Source organism: Myodes glareolus, chromosome 26 (genome assembly GCF_982192425.1).
Source record: "Myodes glareolus chromosome 26, mMyoGla1.1, whole genome shotgun sequence".
Lineage (NCBI taxonomy): Eukaryota > Metazoa > Chordata > Mammalia > Rodentia > Cricetidae > Myodes > Myodes glareolus.
In genome coordinates this window covers 28,432,654-28,454,096 of record NC_142051.1, presented here as the reverse complement: position 1 = coordinate 28,454,096, position 21,443 = coordinate 28,432,654, and the positions used below count along the sequence as shown (strand labels likewise).

The 21,443-nt window shown below is 34.3% G+C and overlaps 1 protein-coding gene across 7 annotated transcripts in view; it reads left to right on the top strand.

The window, feature by feature from the left end:
- Positions 1-21,443, top strand: part of Mgat4c (MGAT4 family member C) — a 575,343-nt gene that overhangs the window by 466,679 nt on the left and 87,221 nt on the right. For 4 of the 7 annotated variants that reach the window (XM_085683479.2, XM_085683474.2, XM_085683480.2 and 1 more), the window contains one exon: positions 5,876-5,983. The exons of the other annotated variants lie outside the window; for them this stretch is intronic. The gene's annotated coding sequence lies outside the window, so the exon portion shown is untranslated. The remainder of the gene's footprint in view (positions 1-5,875; positions 5,984-21,443) is intronic. 7 annotated transcript variants of the gene reach the window in all.

Below are 21,443 nucleotides of genomic sequence, written 5' to 3'. Positions count from 1 at the left end.
GAACTTCATTTTCTTTTTCTTAATATTGCTTGATAAAAAATATATCTCAGTAATGTTTGTGTCTATTTAAGAAAGTCATTACACAGGGCCTTCCTAGTCTGTTTGGAAGCTCACCTTCCTAGACATGGATGGAGGGTGGAGGAACTTGAACGTCCCACAGGGCAAGAAACCCTGACTGCTCTTAGGGATGGAGAGGGAGGAGGAGAGGGAGTGGGGGTAGTGGGAGGGTATTGGGAGGAGGGGCAGAAGTGGAAATTTTTATAAATTAATAAAAAAAAGAAAGTCATTTCTTTGAAAACTTTATTTGTTGTATGTTATAATCAGATTGTACAAATACTCACTAACTATATGTGACTTACAAAAAGGTGTGCTTAAACTTATCACAGGCATTCTTATATGATGCTTATCACAGTGGCTGAAGAAGGCACAGCATCAATACCAAAGCAGAGAAACATTTGCTTTCTGGCTGTATGTTTGGAGGATAGGGATACAAGGACATGTATATTTGGGATAACATATGATCAGAAGTATGTGTGTTTGTACATGAGTAAAAATGGACTTTCCAATTCCGTGAACATAGTATGCACCGACTCTGTCATGTACTTTCTGTATGCTGTAAATGAGTTTGCACAAAGCACATATATAACTGACTTCATCAATTATGAAGGTTATGAGGGGGTGTTTTCCAGAAATATAACATTTCTTCTGAGGTAAATGCAAAGTTTGTGAAAATTGGGGAAATACAGTATAAACAATTGGAGCAGTCAATGAAAGCCCTGATTGATTTTTAAGGCAGCCGCCCCCCAGCAATATCAACAGCAGAAATATCATTGTGGTAGTAGCATTTAAAATTAGTAAAAAGAAGAAAGCGTGTACAAAATCCTGGGAGAAAGTTAAGGAATTGAAGTGCAGCGTCATCACTGCTGAATAGAAGCTCGGGATGGAGAAGTTAGATGATAAAAAATTCAGAGACAATGTTAGATTTCCAGAATTCATATGGCAATCATTAAAAAACCATTATATAATTGAATAAATGAATAAGTTACTTAATTGAATTTGTGTTTATAAATGGTTACATCGCAAAAACAGATAAGAAATGTAGCAGACCCAAACTAAAGTTCCTTGATATAAATGAAAGCCTGGTAATTCTCATTACCTAAAGACTGTTTATGAATATAAAGCAAGTGTAAACATTAGAAATATTATTTATTCCTCTTGTTAAACCAAAGTTTTGTATGTTAAGCATCTAATGTTTCTACTCATGATATTTGATGAAATCTTAGACTTACACTTCAGAAGATAGTTATATATACATATATATTGAATGTCTTAATTTGTAAAGAATCATAAGCTACCAAATATTTGTCATCATAAGAATATATGTCGCAACTTTTTCCAGAATTTGAAAAGATAATAAAATTATATTATGTTTGCATTATGAAAGAATTCATAACCTCAGAATTTTAAGCATCATAACGTTAATTGACATAAATAAAGACCCAGGACATAATTGTTGTGTCAACAGAAGAAAATCATAGAACATTATGAATACTTATTATCTTTTATTGATATTTTAAGTGCAAAACAAGTGAACAAAACAATTTAGAAATGCAGAAAAAAATGATGACTTTTATGTATTTCTAGAAAATAAGTGGTAAAAGTATAAGCAAAAGAAAATTGTCATTATCTGGCTCAAGACAGAATTGAATAGGATAAAGGTGAAGAGCACAGTACATTTTTATACTAGATGTACATAAATAAATATTTTGGTATTTATGATTTTTATTTTATATAATTTAGTAGTGTTTATGATTGACACTATTTAATTGCAAATAAACTTTGAACATAAAATTATTAAATTCTAGACTTCCATTTTAAATATTATTAATACAATCTCATAAATCTAACCAGTTAGTTATGCAAAAAGGAAGGCATGAAAACCAAGGAACAAAAAGTTGAAAGTGACCCTAAAAGACTGTGGAATTTTTAAGCAGTCTTGAGAACTTCGTCTTGGATTTTTCCTCTGAAATCCATAGACAAATGACATTAATTCTGTCCGTTATTCTCTGCACCTTTCTATGTTGTTCTATGAGTCTTAGTCAAGAATTTTAAAAATTCAATGACTGAAGTCAGCCAAATGAGAGTACTTATTATAATCCTTTGCCTACGTTTGAACATCCCTTTGGTATCATCATGCACGTTTTGTTTATAACAAAGGTTATGACTCATAATTCCCTTGCCAATTTTACTCCAGACTGAGCATTGCTGTGGTATATTCCAAAAATTGTAGATTGGGAAGCTAGTCCCAGTATTTATGTGTTAAAGCTTGGAGCTTAGGCACTTGGTGTGTAATTAGTGTTGTAGAAAGTCATGATAGAATACATGATATTATGAGAAAACAAAGAGATACTCAAGATTGTTGTGTTTATTCTTCGTCTTTTGTCACGAGGTGTCCCAGGCCATCTAATGTCATCAGGAGAGCACATACCAGATGTAGCCTCATAGGTATTGTAATTTTCAGCTACCAGAACTGTAAGGCATAAATATTTGTTTTTAATAAGTAGGCCAGGTTCAGATATCCTGTTATAACAAAAGATTAGTCGGTTTATATTTATTAGGTAATACATAGTTGCAAAATTGGAATTGAGTTAGATCATTATTTCTTTTTGAGCAGTGTTATCTTTTCAAGACATTCGAGTGCTAATTGTGGGTAAGTAGATATTTTCTGTAAATCTCAAAGTGAATTCTAGCCTAGTGAAAAACTTAAGACATTAGATAGACATAGCTGAAAATTTATATGGATGACATATAGAGTGATTAAGAAAATGATTCAAGGCTGAGTACTTAAGAAGTCACACACTTTTATATGGGAAGAAGAAGGAAAAGTTGACAGGGATAATGATGAAGAAAATCCAGGAATTATGCGGGAGATGGAAGAGAGTCATATCTTGGGTCAAACCTTGAAAAACAGAAAATGTCATAACAATTCATGTTTTATTTGTTTGAAGCATGTTACCCAAGAAATGGTTGAAGAAGTAGGTAAGAGGGAAAAATAAGAACATAGCTTTAAAAAAACACCCAGTAACACTCCTGGTTTCTTATGCATAGTCTGAAGTTAAAATTGATCCTTACAGCTGTCTCTCATAAATGAGATTGGATGGATTTTGATAGCTCTCTTAGCAGGACAAGATCGATTTTTCCTACTTATTGAAGTTGAGATCCTTTTCTTTTCTCTGAAAAGGGGGTGATTGTTGTCTGCAGATAGGCCTGAAAATTCCGCTACAGTTCCAAGAATCCAGAATCACAGGAAGTAATTGGATAGTACAGAAATGAAATGTTTACTATTTTCAGAGGATATCTAGCCAAAGAATCTTAAAAAGGACCTGGTAAAGATGGCATCAAAGTATCTGAAGTGAGTTTTCCAGTATGCTCAGTTTTGTCAAGTATTCATAAGAGTTTAAGGTAGGTTGAAAACTGACAATTATGAATTAGAATAAATATACTTGATTAAAGATGGGACTGGTTATACGACAAATGATAATTTATAAGAACTTGAACTTTGTCCTTTATGCTGGAAGAAATCAATGAAGATTTTTAAAAAGGAGCCTGACAAATCATATTGGCAATTATCTCAGTGAAGACAATATAATGACAGATGATGATACTTTATCAAAACCTGTGAAGATAGTAAGATATAAAAATAACAGGGAGGCATAGTAAATGCTTTTGGAATTAAGAAAAGGACTAAGGTTTCTTTCTCTTTTATTTAAGAAGTAATTGTCCATAAAGTAAATAAGAAATGTGTCAAAAGAAAAAAGAATACATTGTAATAAATAGATCTCAATATTTACAAAAATATAAACAAGTTGCTGATTTAGTAGAATAATAAAAAAGGCCGATGCATATGCACTAATTCAACTTTTAAAGGGGAAATCAGTTGTCTAGTTTCTTTTCAAAATACCAGACAGCAAAATTATGAAAGCATATAATATTGTCAGTCAGGTATTTTGTGAAACAGCTTAATGACTCAAATTATTTCCTATATAAGCATGAGATTCTTCTGAGTTTAAACCTTCAGCCCTGCTACAAAACTCCACATATGGCTTCCTATCCCTGTAACCCCTGATGTGGGGAGTCAGTCAGTTAACAGGAATTTCATGACCCGCCAGTGTAGCTAAAATTTCTACCTTCAAGCTAAGTAAGAGACACTCTCTTCATATAGCAATGGGAAGGGCTATAGAAGGGGACATGTGACAAAGGTTCCACATTCATGTACATCTCTGTGTCTATATAAAAGTTACAACTTAAGATTGATATATGTCAACCTCTGCAAGATATTTAAATGTCATTAGATCAAGGAGAATACAAGCATTTTGATGGAGCCAGAATCTGATCAGTTTTATAGTAAAAAACATAGATCAAAGCATTATATTGTTATCTAACAGTCTTTAAACATGTGAAGCAAAGGACACCTTCATGGGCAAGGAAGTTTCCTTTCCAAAGTTCCACTGAAATACTCCACTGTAGAGTAGCCTGTTATTAGATCTCTGCCTGTGACAAATGGCTCTCAGCCACCGTCACTGTACTGTCTGTCTTCCCAACCTTGGGCATCAGCATTCTTCTTTGAATGCATTAGTCATTCATGAATAATGACATAAAAGCTTAGCACTGCTCCAGACAGAGAGCCTTCTATTATACTTTCCTAACAACCATTAATATCCATAACACTCGGCAGTTTCCTAATTTTCTTTTATAAAGGACGAGCTATAACTGTGTGACAGAGTAGCATGAGGTCCAGAACTACTACCGCTTTCATTAGTGAGTGTGAGAAAAGAAAAGAAGTGGAAAAAATTGGGCTGTACCACTATTAGGCACAAGAAACTGTGATTTAAAAATAAAAGACAAGGAAGTGATCGTTGGATCTGAAGTACAAATTACAACAAAATGCATGTCTTTTCATAAAACAATTTGTTTGTCCTTATAAATATCTTAGATAATAAAGAATTTCTTTTTTTCTTCCTTCCTTCCTTCCTTCCTTCCTTCCTTCCTTCCTTCCTTCCTTCCTTTCTTTCTTTCTTTCTTTTTTTGGCTTTTCGAGACAGGGTTGTTTTTTTTTGGGGGGGGGTCAAACAGTATTTTATTTTATTTTTTTTCTCAAAGTTTATTAAAATACAAAAGTCTCCATTTCCGCCCCTCCTCCCAACCCCATCCCACTCCCCCACTCCCTCCCCTCCTCCCTCTCCATCCCCAAGAGCAGTCAGGGTTTCCCGCCCTGTGGGTAGTTCAAGCTCCTCCCCCCTCCCTCCAGGTCCAGGAAGGTGAGCATCCAAACAGACTGGATCCCAGAAATCCAGTATATGCAGAGGAAACAAGTCCCAGTGTCATTGTCAATGGCTTTTCAGAAAGACTCTGGGCCAGCCACATTCAGAGAATCCGACCTCATTCAGATAATCTGTTTGGATCACGTGCTAGCTCAGTCCCAGTCAACTGGCCTTGGTGAACTCTCATTAGATCAGTCCCCTTGTATCAGTGGGTGATCGAACCCCTCGCCGTCCTGATTTCCTTTTTCATGTTCTTCCTCCTTCTGCTCCTCATTTGGACCTTGGGGAACTCTGTCACGTGGTCCAATGTGGGTCTCCATCTGTATCACCATCCATCGTCGGATGAAGGTTCCCTCTGATCTTGTTTTGCTGTAGTATTTTTAGAGCCTGTCCTGGAAGGAGCTCTTGTAGACCAGGCTGACCTCGAACTCACAGAGATCCACCTGCCTCTGCCTCTCAAGTGCTTGGATTAAAGGTGGGTCCCACCACCACTGACCAGCAGATAATAAAGAATTTCTATGCTAGGTAATAATATTGGCTTCCTTTGTTTCCAGGGGGGACAGCAGCAAATTGATCTCCTGCTTGCCATGAACTCTCAGTAAACTCCTAAGTTCTGTCAATAGTTTAGAAGACAAAGCAAGTAGAAGCATCTCCATTTACAAGTAAGGAGACTAGAAGTGTTATTAAAAATGAAATGGTTTACATGAATGATAACTAATTATCTGGGGAAGGTCATTTCTCCCTCTCTCATTATTCTCTAGTTCCCTTTGTTCTTTGTCTAAGCTAAGGATGGATGAGCTTCCTCTTTTCATGTTAGCTTCTCCATCAGTACATCATTGTTTAAGGCTTATTTAAACAGCCATATTGATACAGTTTTGTGGGGATATCCTCTATGGTATTTCCAGGAGACACAAACTAACACCATCTTGATCATTCCTCTGGCTCTGCACAATATTTCTTTCTTCTTCTGCAATGATCCCTGAGCCTTAGGTGCAGGAATCATGTAATAGGAAACAGAAGGAAGACTTTCATTTGAACTTTGATCAGAATTTGTTGGTATTTTATTCTTTTTATTAGTTAAATTACAGAGATGAAGACAAAGATTATGGGGTTTTCTAAAGAAAAAAGGAGTAAAAAAAATCTATACAGTCTACAAAAGCAGTGAACTGATTGAAGCCTGTATTTCTTTTTGTTGGTATAGATTAATTACCATTATAGCAGGAGTGTATTTAATAACAATGTAAACAATTTTGATATTTTATGATAACAAGTTCAAGTAATAGTTCGTGTCAGTACACTTTTAAAACAAGCTTGTTATGAGCTTCACGGTCAAAGTTACTTTCTAAGTTCACAAAAGGAAAAAGAATACGTCATTTGAGATTTTGAAAAGTAGAACTCACTTATATAAAAGGATAAAGTAAATAATGGAACAGGAATGGTTACACTGGGCTAGGAAAACAGAGCATAGGTAGAGAAAGAATACAGAAATGGATAATAACAGTAAAGTTCCCTCAACAAAGATATAGAGATACTTACTGCCATAGAAGCATAGAACCTTGCTAAAGGAAATAAATAAAAATAAGAGAGATTGATATGTGGTAACCAGTGTGTGTTGTACAGGAAACCAAGAATAAAAAAGTTTTGTGTAGTATATTTGAGTGCCTCCCAGACTGAGAACTGGCTTCTAATTTATCCATGCACTGATGATGTGGGACACAGTTGTTTCCATAAAGAAACCTTAGCAACCATTTGGTCAGCATGGGTTTAATATCAATGATATGCCTACCCAGTAACTTTTCTAAAGTGATTTTATTTCTTTTGAATTTTCTGTGTTGACAAAATTACATTAAAAATAAGGTAATGTTGTCCTCTTCTTACTTGAGTTTCTTGTTCCATAGAGCATAGAACATATTCTCTATTGTTTTCAAGGAATTAGAAAACTTTGTCTGACACGTGAGAGCTTTAGCATTTTTTAAATGTTGATGGTCCCGGCTGAACTGGGACTGATGGAACATGTGATCAAATCAGACTCTCTGAATGTGGCTGTCAATGAAGGCTGACTGAGAAGCCAAGGACTATGGCACTGGGTTTTGATTCCACTGCAAGGACTGGCTTTATGGGAGCCTGGTTTGTTTGGATACTCACCTTCATAGACCTAGATGGAGGGGGGAGGACCTTGGACTTCCCACGGGGCAGGAAACCCTGACTGCTCTTAGGACTGGAGAGGGAGGGAAGAAGGGGGAGGGACAAGGGAGGTAGGGAGGAGGTTGAAATTTTTAATAAATAAATAAATAAAAATAAAACACATACAGGCACAGTAAGAGAATCATGGTGTCTTCAATAATTCCTACGATGTATTGCTGATTTTACTATTCCACCCAGCGGCAAGAATCTTCTCCAAGATTAATTGGAAGCCTAATGAAACCACTGTGAGCAACTAGATCATCTGCAATGTTGATATTTCTGTAGCATAATGTTTACTTTCTCCATTTATATAATTAACTTAGATGAAACACTTGTGCAGTAATGCGGAGATGTTATGGATTAATTACTTATTTAATAGCCAAGATGAAATGTGTCATGTAAATTTTAAATACACCAATTAAGACTTTTTGCTTTGCTGCACTTACAATAAAATTGTAAGCTAGGAGTTATCAGATAGGATAGTATATAATATTGAATACATAATAGCAAGAACATAATTTCAGTAGGTTTAGTAGATATTGTTTAGTCAGGATTTTGAACAGAAGAAACAAAAAGTGAATATATTTCTACAGTGAAATATGACATTATTTTTGCATAAAGGCATATATTGATAATTATGAAAGCTTTACATTCTGTAATAATTTCACAATTGTAAGTTTCTAAATTTTCAAAATAAGTGCAAACTATTTTAAATAATAAAAAAAAACATGTCGTTGATTTTCTGGCAAAGGCATACTACCCCAAAATTTTAAAATCAGAAGCAGCTTTGAGTCTTAAGTGTATCAATTTTTTTGTACAGGTTCGAAAAGTATGAGTCAGGAAAGAATCAAAAATAAGTACATTACCACATAATTTAGCTGTGCATTTTCTTTGCTTTTAACAAAACACAATTTAAAAAAATGAAATGAACAATTTGTATAAACTTGGGCGAAGTATGCACTTCAACAATCTAGAAAATTCAGTCATGTGTTTATCAGACTTAAATACAGCTTGCTTTTATTCAAAACTTTTCTCTTATTGTAAGCACAAATTTTTGTCTTTTGCCACTTTGTTTTAAAAATTAGCATATGTTTACTTGTAAACTTAAGATTCTTGAAGTTGAGCTCTTTCACTGCCTTTTGCACTATAACACAAATGTAATTCAGTTGAAGTCTTCACTGTATATAAAAAATATGAAGCAGATAATGGTGTTATCACTATCTTGAAATTATTATAACACTGTCTGCCACATTTCCCTAAACTCTGGTTTGTGCTTTTCCAACATTTTATTTAAAACAATTCTTAATGTGAATGGAAATTTGCCAAACATCTAAGAGAATAGCATTTAGAGAAATTCCTAGGAGAGTGTAGCAATACGTGTCATTAAATAAAATATACCTAAAAATTTATCTGTTGTAAGAATAATATAACTCTGTGAATAGGTCTTCTCTTTGAGGTTTCTGGGTTCCATCCTCTGTAAAGCACTGTGGATACAAAGGCAGGGGAAGAAAAGCTTCAGACTCACTCTACTGAATAGGAGTTCTACTGAAAGTGGAATTTTCCTTTAATATTCTATATCTCCTTTGCCTAACAATTCTGTTCCTGCCTCTTAAAAAGTAAAACTGTGTAGCTTCATTGAGTAAATTTGATCTTCTTTAATTCTATTAAAAGACCTTATTTCATAATTAACACATTTTGCAGTGAATAGCAGAAAATGAGTTCAGTTTCATCACTAAGAAGTGTCTTTTCTATTCATAACAGACAACCGTTTTAGAATGGTATATTAACATTTTATATCTATATAAGTTCTTATAAAAATGTACAAGTGTCCCCAAAGGCATCTAACAAGATTATATTGCTTCCTAGTTATTTACTGTTTTAGTAACTTTGTCAGTATGAAGAGAATATATTTATTTAGTGTTCCTTCATTTTAGTTTAGTCCATGTAAGTTTTCATACTGATCTTTGCTTTTCCTCAAAACTACAGGCAAACTATCCTTTAAACATTGAGGTAGAGACATTTATATCTGTTTTGAAACTATTTATAAATATTCACATGGAAAGGTCTGAACTTGGCATTCAACTTTAACAATGTCTCAGCAAGTACACTGATGCTGGCACAGTGACTATGCACATCACTGCAAGGAGACTCCTGTCTTTTCTATGTCCCTGTTACCAAGATAACCTTAGGATAACCCCATTCCAATAGCACTGTGTAGTCCAAGATAAAGAAAGGCTGGCATTTGGGGGATGCACGGAATCGATGAGTGATTCCTCCACAATAATACTTCCCAATAGAGTGTGACATGTGGTCTCCCGTGTCTAGAGTATGTCTCCTTTTCAGGGTTCTGTAACATTTGCAGCGAGTTTCTGCTGGGCAAAGATTCAGAATTAATCTTAAGGAACCTGACAACAGTGTCAGGGAGTACATTTTAGGGAGGAAACATTGCAAAACCTTATTGAGTTAATGGCATAAAGGTAAAAATAGTCTTTATTCCACTGAGATCTTTAGAGAAGACACGTGAAAAGCAATTTAAAAATTGTCAAAAGTTTTATGCCATAGGGAAAAATTAACTATATTAAATATGTATTTATGTTTCTATGAGAACTCCAATATTTCTTATAAAATTAGTCTCAGAATTCTACTGTGTTTGTGATCTCTACTTTCATGGCTGTTTTCTGCAACCAGAACCATCCTGTCTTGAATTTCAAGTATTAATAAAACTGTCATGTTGCTCTGGGTATGTAATAACTAAAATAAAACTTCATTTATTAAATGAAGCAGAGATAGGATATCTCATAACATTTAACAGGTATTAACTAGAGATACTCTCACATAATAATTCTCTCTTGGGGTTCATAGTAAATACTTTATTGCTAATAATATTCTCAGAAAAGATATTTCCCTAGTGGTAATAGAAAATACACATTTACATAGTAACCATTTAACAGGATCTATTTTATATTATGTGAGCTAATCATTTGTATTTACATGATACAAATCACAGCAGAACCAACAAGAAAGGAAGATTTTGTTTGTTTATGGCTTCATAGAATTTGGTCTCATTTTGCAAAAACTGTTTGTCTTGTGATGGTCAAGAAACAGAGAGGATAAAGGAGCCATACTAGCAGGATGCTTTTTTTTTATTAACCTTTCCTTTTAGCTGACTTAGACAACTAGACAGTGCTGATCACAAGCCGTAAAGGACCACCCTCCTCAAGTATTGTTCCACATGTCAATTATCTCTGAAAACAACCACACAAACATCCCCAGTAAAAGTGTTTTTCCCAATATCTTATGCATGTCCAGTGTCAATTAACTAAGCTTAACTATCACATTGCAATTTAGAAATTAAATTTTGAATGATATTTGTCTTATCCAGTGTTCTATTGCTGTGAAGAAACACCATAACTGTGGCAACTCTTTTAAAAGCAATATTTTTTGAACTCATGCAATTTCAGAGGATTAGTCTATGTTATCAGGGGGGTTACAGTGGCATGCAGACATACATAGTATTGGAGAAGTAGTTAAGTATTCTTCTTCTACATCCAGATTCTAAGGGAGCAGGAAGAAGGAGCCACTGGGCCTGACTTGGGTTTTTTAAAACCTCAAAGCCCGAAATGTTCAAAGATGCACAGTTCATATCATGCTCCATCTCTACACATCCACTTGATTATTCTACTATTCTACACACAAAAACATAAAGCTCGGGTTCCTCCCTCCATGCTCTAAAGTTCTATACAAACTGGCATCCCTTGGACAATTTAACTTTATTATCTTCTCTTGTGGCTAATGTTTCTAACCACAACATATTTATCAACTTTTGGAATACCAAGAATTTTTCTTTCTCAGGGATATAATTGCATTAGAAAAACACATTACAATGTTCTTATTGATACTACTGTATGAACCAATTTATAACCTTCAATTCAAGTGTCAAAGTCATCATCTTTAGTAAGGCAGATAATGATAATTTTGAGAAAATGTTTTCAAAGGTGAAATTAAACTGAACATTATTCAGGTATGCCCTAAGCCAACACAGCAACTTCAGAAGAAGTGAGCATGGCATAGACATGGAAAAGAATGCCACTGAATGCTGAAAAGCACATACCCATTTACAAGACAACTAAAGAAACCACAGAAAAACTCAGTCTGCTCATGTTAAGTTTGAACATTTATCTTCCATGTGTAAGAAAAAAAATCAAATGTTATTTTGTCCCCAATATTTGCTATACTCTTGCTTTTATGTGCTAATTCTTTTCTCCTTTTAATGGAATTCAAATGTTGCATCCTCAGAAAGGCCTTCTTTAAGTATAATAACTAAGAGCTCAAATACATTAGCTACTCTCTATGTTTCTATTTTCTTTGATACCATGTATTAATGCAAAAGCAATGTCCGTCTTGTTAAACTATTCCTATCATGAAGGACACTAAGCTTCTTGAGGCTCCAATCTTAAATTTTCTGGTCAGCCAACACTATCACAAAATTTTCATCCAACTATTTCCAAGCAAGTGATATATTAGAAGTCTGTTGGATACTCTGATTTAGTGAGGCATTTATGAGGCTGAGGCTAGAGGAGTGTTATGAGTTCAAGACCAGACACGACAACATAGTGAAATGCTGCTCACCTGGGGTGGTACATATGCAAACTACTTGCAAACCCTATCCTTTAAAAAAAACTGAACTCCTATTCTTGATTTTGACCGTTCAATTACTTTGATTTCTGCCTCATCTGAGATGTCACTCCCAGTTGTCTCTGCTTCCTGTCTGTGAACGAATAGTGATGGCCTGCTTCCTAATTGTTCATCAACTCCATGTCCTTTGGATGTGCATTTCCACCACAATAGAGTGTATCGCCTCCGGAAACATAAGCTCAAATCAATCCAATTTTCTCTAAGTCACTATTGTTATGCTCTATGTAAGCATATGTGTGCCCTATGTAATATGTCACCACTGCATAAGAATTTCTGTGGCTTCTTATTGGATCTAAATATTTCAGTATTTCCCTCCCTGCATAATTCATCTTTACCATCTTTGTCCCTTTGTCTCCATCTTAGAGTGACCCCAGTCACTTTACTTTCCAAATGCTGACCTTGTGTCTTCACTCACAAATGCCATTTCAGTACCTTCCCAACTCTTTTTGAGGGCAAACTTATTCTTTCTAATTCTTTTGGAGGATTCATCTAGTTCATGAATTACATCATAACTACTACAAACCCAATCATCTCCCAATCCCAAAGTTTTGATTGCATTTGCTATCTTTGGATTTACCTATCATTATTTAGTATTGCTTCTTGCTATTCATCTGTAACAAACAAATAGTATATAATGAAATCATTAAATAAAGCTACTTTGATTTTAAATATTCACCTTGATAGGAAGGATATTATTGATATTTTCTGTATAATTTCTGGCTGGTAAGTCATTCAGGCTTTCCCATAGAAATGTTAATAAGAAAGCAGATAAAGATCTTATTTTATTGCCCTTCCCCAAGACACCTAATTTTCAAGCACTTTCTGTAAGGACAAAAAGAACTAAACGAGGACATTAGGTACATCTGTAGCATTAAATGTAGTTACAAATATACTAAAAGTAAAGAAGAGGGAAGAGGAGAGATTATAAAGCACTATTTAGGGAATATTGAAATGTCATCTACCTTCAAGGTGAAAAAGATTTTAGCTACAAAGTGCTAAATGTTGCCATAAACCTGAAGCTCACTTCAGTAACTATTATCTTTGATTATAAGATTTGCCAAGCATGAATAATATGTACATAATTTGATTTTCAGTGTTCATCTCCTCCATTACTTTTATAAGCTATTTACGTGTTAATCATACAGAGTATGGATTTTATTTTGAACATGTATAATGTGCATATGTTTATTTTGAACATGTATAATGATACCATGTGTATATGTACAGTTTATATAAATACATACATATATAAGCAATTGATATTTTATGCAAATAGTATTTGTCTATGGTATTATTTGGGAAGTAATTACATTACAGAAATGACTGGTAATACACTGGGAGCCCCAGGAGACTCTTTTTACTATTCCGAAGTGATTACAGAAAGGTTGAAGAGATATTTTGCCTTCCATTTGCGGTTATCTTTTATTGAACTTGGTTAATATAACATGCTTCTATGATTTTAGGCTTGAGAGTAGGTACAATCAACTTGGAAATGTGTTCATATAAATGTGGGTGTAAAGCATGTGGCAAATGGTAGGAAAGCTTTCATTTGCTTTTAGAAGGACTTTAACTGAAACTCAGGTTTTAGATTTCCGTTAACATGTACACTTAACACTTTCTACTCATATGTGTGTGTATGTATGTGTGTGTGTGTGTGTGTGTATTCATGTATATATGTGTGTTGTGCGTGAGAGGGAAAACAACCTATAATTACCTCTTTCATTTAATAATTTTTAAAACATTTGGTCTAAAATAATTAACAAATCGTAAATGTATTTGTAATACCTTAAAAAGATGAAAGTATATCTGAATTTACATAGTTATAAATATCCAAAGTCTTCTGTCACATACACACAAATAACATTTTATATATACATAAAAGTTATTATTTATATTATATGAAGAGAGGAATTTAGTTTTATTTTAAGACATATAATTATAAACATTTATTTTCTGCTTACAGAATCTTAAAAAATTTAGATTTGATAAATTTCACACAAAAAATATTTCTTATGTCATTAACTTTTTTTTCTTACTGAAAAGTTTGAGTTTCATACATGTGTAACAAAGTTTCTTGTGCAATATTAACATGACAAGAAATGCCTGATATTTAAGTACATATATGCTGCATTAGGGGATTGAATTACAATTAGTATTTTTAAAGCATTCTATTGTTTATAGTTTTAAAGGGATGAAAATTGTTTAGTCTGTACACATAACACCTCATATACTTTACTCTCTTGAACTCTAATGCCTTCCAACAAAAACAGTAATCTCATTGTGTTCCACCAACTTTTTGTGGGTTCACGTCACTATGCATTTTTTGAGTGCAGTGCTTTGATTGCTGTAAAGGAAGATTCCCTGTCAAGATCTCTTTACACATCTTAATATTTTCATGGCCATACATTAGACCATCAGTGTTGCATAGTTATGGAATATGTATAGGATATTTAAAATCATAATTATATCATTTCTCCTTCCTTTTCCTTCCAACAGCCCGCCTTGTATCTCCTTTCTCAGCCCCTCCTCTGACTCCTCTCTCCAACCTGCCTCATGCTCCCCCACTTTCAAATTAGTAGTCTTACAACAACCTTCTCTGAAAGAAGATGTACTATATGAGTAAAATATTTATAGAATTCATGTTCTCAAAATGTTTGATTTATAATACCATGGTTATATACTAAGTTTTCTGGAAACTCACCAGCTAAGGGTAGAGCTACTTATTTTGTTTTTATTATTCAACAAATTGCTTTGGAATAAAGACAAAATTGTCAAGAACTTTGACTGGATAAATGCTAAGATTGGGAGGTCTACACGGAAGGTCCTGGGAGCTTGCTCTCCATTCAATCTAGTGAATTGGTGAGCTCTATCATCAATGTGAGACTCTAGGAAAACAATGTGGAGATCCTTTGAATGTCAACATCTGTCCTCCACATCCATGGACTCAGATAATCACATACACACATGTGCACAATCACACAAAGACTCCACACACAAACACATACACATCTTATAATATAGAAAATTCTGTTCTGTCTAGTTTGACAATATTAAGGCTGTTAATTTGGTCAACAGTGACCACCTGAATCATAGTGTGCATTTCCTGACACTGAAGGCTGTTGTCTCTATAGTTCCAGTTTCTGTATCATCTATAAGATAGCATGGAGGAATCAAATATTTTAAATATTGCAAACAGAAAAAAAAGTTAAAAGTCATTATTTTATTACTGCCTTATCCTTATCCAATCACATAATATCTTGCCTTTAAATAAAATTCTTAATTTATTTATTTAATAGTGGCATATCCTTAATTACCTGTGAGGGAATATCAAATGCAAAGATAATTTGGAGAATTTCAAAGAGGTATAAATTATTTAGTTATTTAAAATAAATACCTTCCTATTAAGAAATTTATTGAAAATTCTCCAGTATATAATTTACATTAATTATTTAATTAAGAAAACTTGTCACTACCTTCTGTGACTCTGGTACAACCCAGGAATAGTGATTCATTTATGGAATATTTTCATTAAGCTGTGAAAAGGATTTCAATATGTGTAACAATAACAGATATCAAACTAGAAGTTCATGAGATGTCAATCAATACTCTGTTCAGTTGGTATGGAAGAGACTGCTTATAGAAATGCAGGGAAAAATATGTTGTTGCTTTTTTATAACTTGTGATACACCTGGAGAAATAAAGTTTAGGTTTATTCAAAGAAAAAAATTGAAACATAATATCTTGATTCATATATTAAGGCCAACAATACATCTCTAACATCTCTAATATTGCATTTCTAACATATTAAGGAATCTTACGGTGTCTTTTGGCATTGAAAATAAAAATTGAACTATATAATATATCCAGGTATTATACTCTGAAAGGCAATTTTGGCTCTTAGTGCATAAACCTTTGTTACTCTCAGTTACCTCTTTTTTTTTTTTTCTCAGTTACCTCTTATCAATGCAAATGATCTTTAAATAGCATTTCAGCTAAAATGTTATTGCAAATAAATGCTATTACAGCATGTTTTTATATTTTTATCCTGATACCCAATTCTTTCCAGACTCATCCCTTATTCTCTACCCATGGAACTTCATGTTCTCTTTTTTAACACCTAAAAATAAATGATTGCTATACACATTAGCTTGGCTGTGCTAATTGTTCCCTTATAGCCATATATTGCTTCTGACTTCCATTCTTCTTCTGCTCACTCTTCTTCAAAAATCACTGAGACTTAGGAGGGCAGGTTCAGTTTTATTAGTTACTTTTCAATGACTTTACTTAAAAAAAATTACCAAGGCAACTTTTAAAATAAAGCATTTAATTTAACATAAATTTCTAGAAAGTTAGAATCCATGATGCCAAAACAAAGGCATGGCAGCAGTGACAGTTGAGAGCTTACGTATTAAACCACAAGAAGGATGCAGATAATATATAGAGAACGGTAGGAGGTTTTTGAACCCTCAGTGTCTGATACCAGTGACACACATCCTCCAACAGGGTCACACTGGTTAAACTTCCTCAGACAGCATCACCAACTAATAATTCAAACAAATGAACCTATAGGAACTCTTTTCATTCAAGCCACCACAACAGTATAGAAGTCCCATTTGAGGTTAAACCTTCTGCTCTCTCTTCTCTGCACCTTGACCTGCTGTGGGTCTCCATGTTAATTATCATCGAACACAAATAGAAGTTCTCTCAAATGACAGTAGAATACTATATTGATCTGTGATTATATTAAGAAGTCATTAAGAGTCAGCTAAACACTATGACCACTTAACAAATTAATAGTAGTCGTAGGCTCTTCCCTATATTTGACCGGTAGAGCTGTTGGTTCATAGCCTAATCATTGTTTTAGGTATTGGCTTCGTTTTGTGAATTGGGATTTAAACCCAAAGAAAACAATGGTTGATTACTATCCTGATACAGCTATTGCATTTAGAATGAGTTGCCAAGGCATCTTTATTATAGTTATAAGTATTTAAAATTGACTGTGGTTGCTGAATACTGTTCTCTGATGTGGGATTCCCCTCTGTATGCTATGACTGTTTTATTACCATTGGCTAGTAAAGAAACTGCTTTGGCCTATGTCAGGGTAGAGTAGACTTAGGCAAGGAAAATAAACTGAAGGCAAGGAAAAAGAAGGTGGAGTCAAGGAGATGCTAAGTAGCTGATGATGGAGAAAGATGCCAGACACTGTGGTATGCCACAGCTTTATAGTGGTATATAGATTAATAGAAATGGATTAATTGAGCCATAAACAAAACTGTTGTAATTCATAGAGTGTCTGTATGATTATTTGGGTCTGTGTAGCCAGGAAACCAATGCACAGACTCCAATTACATGGATTCTAACACGCAAATCATTTTCTAGCACTGTGGAATCTAAGTAGTGGGACAATTTTTTCTATTCATCAGCTTGTTTTCTCCATGCTCTATGACTCCAGTATGTCATAATCTTAAGTGATAGGGTCCTGCTATCAAGTTATGGAGGGTAACCAGGAAAAATGATGGTACAACTGCAATGTTTTGAGGTTATAGAACATACCTGACCAATAACTCCTAAAAAGAAAAAGAGCAGCAGCAAAACAAAAATAAATGAAAAAATAAAAGTTCCTGGAATTGAGCTTTTCAATAGTAAACTGTAGTTGCCTACTAGGGTGATTGTTACTCTACTATAGGATAATTGTGTTTTATTTTATTATTTTTGTTATTTAAAATAATTTTTATTTAAATATATTTTGATAATATTCTTTCCCTCTCTCAAATCCTTCCAGATCTTCTCCCCCACCCACCCAACTTTATGTTCTTTCTCAAAAAAAAAGTATCCACAATAAATACAGCAACAAAAAGCTCCAAACGAAGAAAACAAAACAATATCCAAACAGAAAGCTAAATAAAACCAAAAATAAAATGTAAACAAGTAGAAACACATAAAATAATCTATGGAGAAGCAGCAAAATGGAAAGAGTTCAAGGGAAAGCATCAGAATTCGAGATCCACACATGCACATATTTTGGAATCCCATGAACACACTAGCTGGAAGCCATAATGCATGCTAAGAAGTCCTTGTGCAGAGCCTTGCAGCTCTGTACGTGCTGCTTCAGTTCCTGTTAGTGCATATGAACTTTGATCATGTTGATTTAGAGGGTACTGTTTCTCTCTGTCCTCCATTAACTCTGGCAGTTACAGCCTTTCTGCCTCATCCTTTGCAATGTTCCCTATGTTCTCAAAGCAAGAATTTGATGGAGACTTCCTTGTTAGGTCTTAGTGTTCCAAGCTCTCTCCCTCTGTGAATAATGTGTGGTTATATATCTCTATATTTGTCCCCACTTCCTGCAGGAGGAAGCTTCTCAGATGATGGGTGAAGAAGGCACTGTTTATGATTACAGCAGAATATCATTAGGAACTACATTATTTTTTTCTTAGTTAAGCTAGTATTATTTGGTCCTACCATAGGTCCCTGGGTTATCTATCCTCAAATTTTTTATATGAACCCAAACAGCATCAGGTATGGGTTCCACCTCATGGAGTGTCATGTAAGTCTTTTCACTTGGTTATTCCCACAAGATTTGTACTGCAAACACTGCAGCATATCTTGCCGGCAGTAAACCATTGTAGATCAAAGTGTTTGGGGATGGATTTGTGTTCACATTACTCTTTTGGTAGTGTGCAGTGTAACTTCCTGTACCAAAGATACTAAGACATAGGGGGAAAGCTCTATGTAGATACCATGGCAACATCTCCATTTTTAAAGAGTCGATAAGTATTGTCTGCAGCAATGGGTAATTGCTGCTGTGGAAAGCAACTTCAAGTCTTTGCAAAAGCCTGGGTTATTTCAGGATTCACATGGATTCCTCTTGAACAGCAACTCAATTAAAGTTAACCCAAATCCCAGTACTAGAATTTTTGTTTGGTGACAAGAGATAGCCAGATTGGACTATCTCCAACATTATTTGGCAATTTCACTTAGGTTGCCTGATGTGGGATTTCTCGCTGTATGCTGTGAATATGTTTTATCACCATTGGTTAATAAAGGAACTGTTTTGGCCCATGGCAGGGAAGAATAAAGTGAGACGGAAAATCTGAACAGAGACAGAGAAAGAAGGCGGAGTCAATCAGACACCAAGTAGTTGCTGAAGGAAAAAGCTGGTGGAAACTTACCAAGTTTCAAATCCTTGTGGGGGCACACAGATTAATAGAAATGAGTTCATTTACAATGAAAGAGCTAGAGAAGTAACCTGATCCGTCAGTCAAACAGTGTTGTAATTAATATAGTTTCTGTGTGGTTATTTGGGTCTGGGCAGCAGGGAAATCAAAGCAGAGTCTCTGTTTACAGTTGCCTTCTTAGATGTATATATTTTAGAAGTTTTTCACTGTATTAGGTTTCCATACTACCCCTCAAACACCCCCTTAATTTTAGCTGTCTTTCCACATATTCCCTTTCCAACAGACCCAAAAACATGAATATGGTAAGTACTCACTCATTAGTGGATTCTAGCAATAACCTGTGTTAATAAAATATATTCATAGACTTCAGAAGGTGTAGACATCATAGACATCATAGACTTCACCTCACCAATATTTTTCAATATTTTTCAGTAGCTGAATAATATCCCATTGTGTAGATATCTGATATTTCGTCATCTGCTCATCAATTAGCAGACATTAAGGCCATTTCTATTTCTTAGAATTCAATGTAGCAGATCTTCAACTGATGGCATGGATCTGTCTGGAAATGACTGTTCTATAGGGTGAGAGTAAAGGATATATGATGTGGGATTCCCCACTCTATGCTGTGAATACCACTAATGAGTAAAGAGAATTGGCTTGGCCTGATAGGGTAGAAAAGAGATAGGTGGGGGAACTAAACTGAATGCTGGGAGAAAGAAGGCAGAGTCAGAGAGAAGCCTTGTAGCCCTGCCAGACACAGATGCCAGAACTTTACCCCATAAGCCACAGTCACGTGGCGATACACAGATTACTAGAAATGGGTGAAATTATTATGTAAATGCTATCCAATTAGAAGCTAGAGCTAATGGGCCAAGAAGTGATTTAAATAATATGGTTTCTATGTAATTATTTCGGGATTGAGCAGCCAAGAACCAACAAGTGGCTTACTAACAGGTGGCCTACATACAACAGATAACGTTTCACTTTTAGAAATGCAACTATCGAGTTTGACCAGCATTATTTGTTGATGTTATAATTTCCAATGTTTGTTGTTGTTTACTTTCTCAAAAATCTTGTGTTTCAAGAGGGTAGGTTTATGCCTATATCCTCTATTTCATTCCATTAATCTATGAGCCTTGTTTTATATCTCTAAAACACTATTATTAATATATAGATCACAACATAACTTGAAATATGGCATGGTGACGCCTAAACTAGAATTTTTTTCAATGTTTAAGATTGTTTTGGATCTTACAGGTCTTTTGTAGTTCCTTGTGAAATTAGAGAAATTTTCAACTTATTTGAAAAATTCCATTGCTATTTGTTGAAACTGTAGATTGTTTTTAGTAGGATGTGCATTTTAACAATATTAATACTTACAACTGATGAACATGAAATATATTTTCCTCTTCTAATATCTTCTTCGATTTATTTTCAGTCTTTTATTGTTTTTATTTTAAAAACTTTCATTAAAATTGTTCAAAGATTGTTTTTCGAGGCTTTCGTGAATAATATTGCTTTCTCGATTTCTTTCTCAATGTGAGAATTTTCCATTTTAAATTGTATTTCATTTTTTCTTCAAAATTCTGCTTTCATGTTCTGAATTGTTCTCCTTATTTCATTCAACTATATTTTCATGATCTTCTTTCTGGCTTCTATTTAATTCCTCTTCGTATTCTTGGACCATATTTATTATTGCTATCTTAAAGTCACTGTGTTATACATCTTCTAAGTCACTTTTCTCAGAAAATATTGTTTTGTTGTGATTGATTTTCAGCAGTGGTTTATGGTTTTGTTTATTTTTGTTTGTACATCAGTGATGGCACATGACATTCAGAACTAGGTTATTGATTGTGCTCTTTTTATGGAAATCTAGGTTTTCTTTTGCTACTGGACATTAGAAGCTTTGTTGATTCTTATCTCTGTCGGATAATTGATCAGCCATGTGGAACTTGGACTTAAGCTTTGGACAATTTAAAACTGAGGTTTAAATGTGGTTAGTAGTATTCATGTTTCAATGCAAGCTAAATGAACTTTCTTAGCCTAAAGAAAGATATTCTATAGA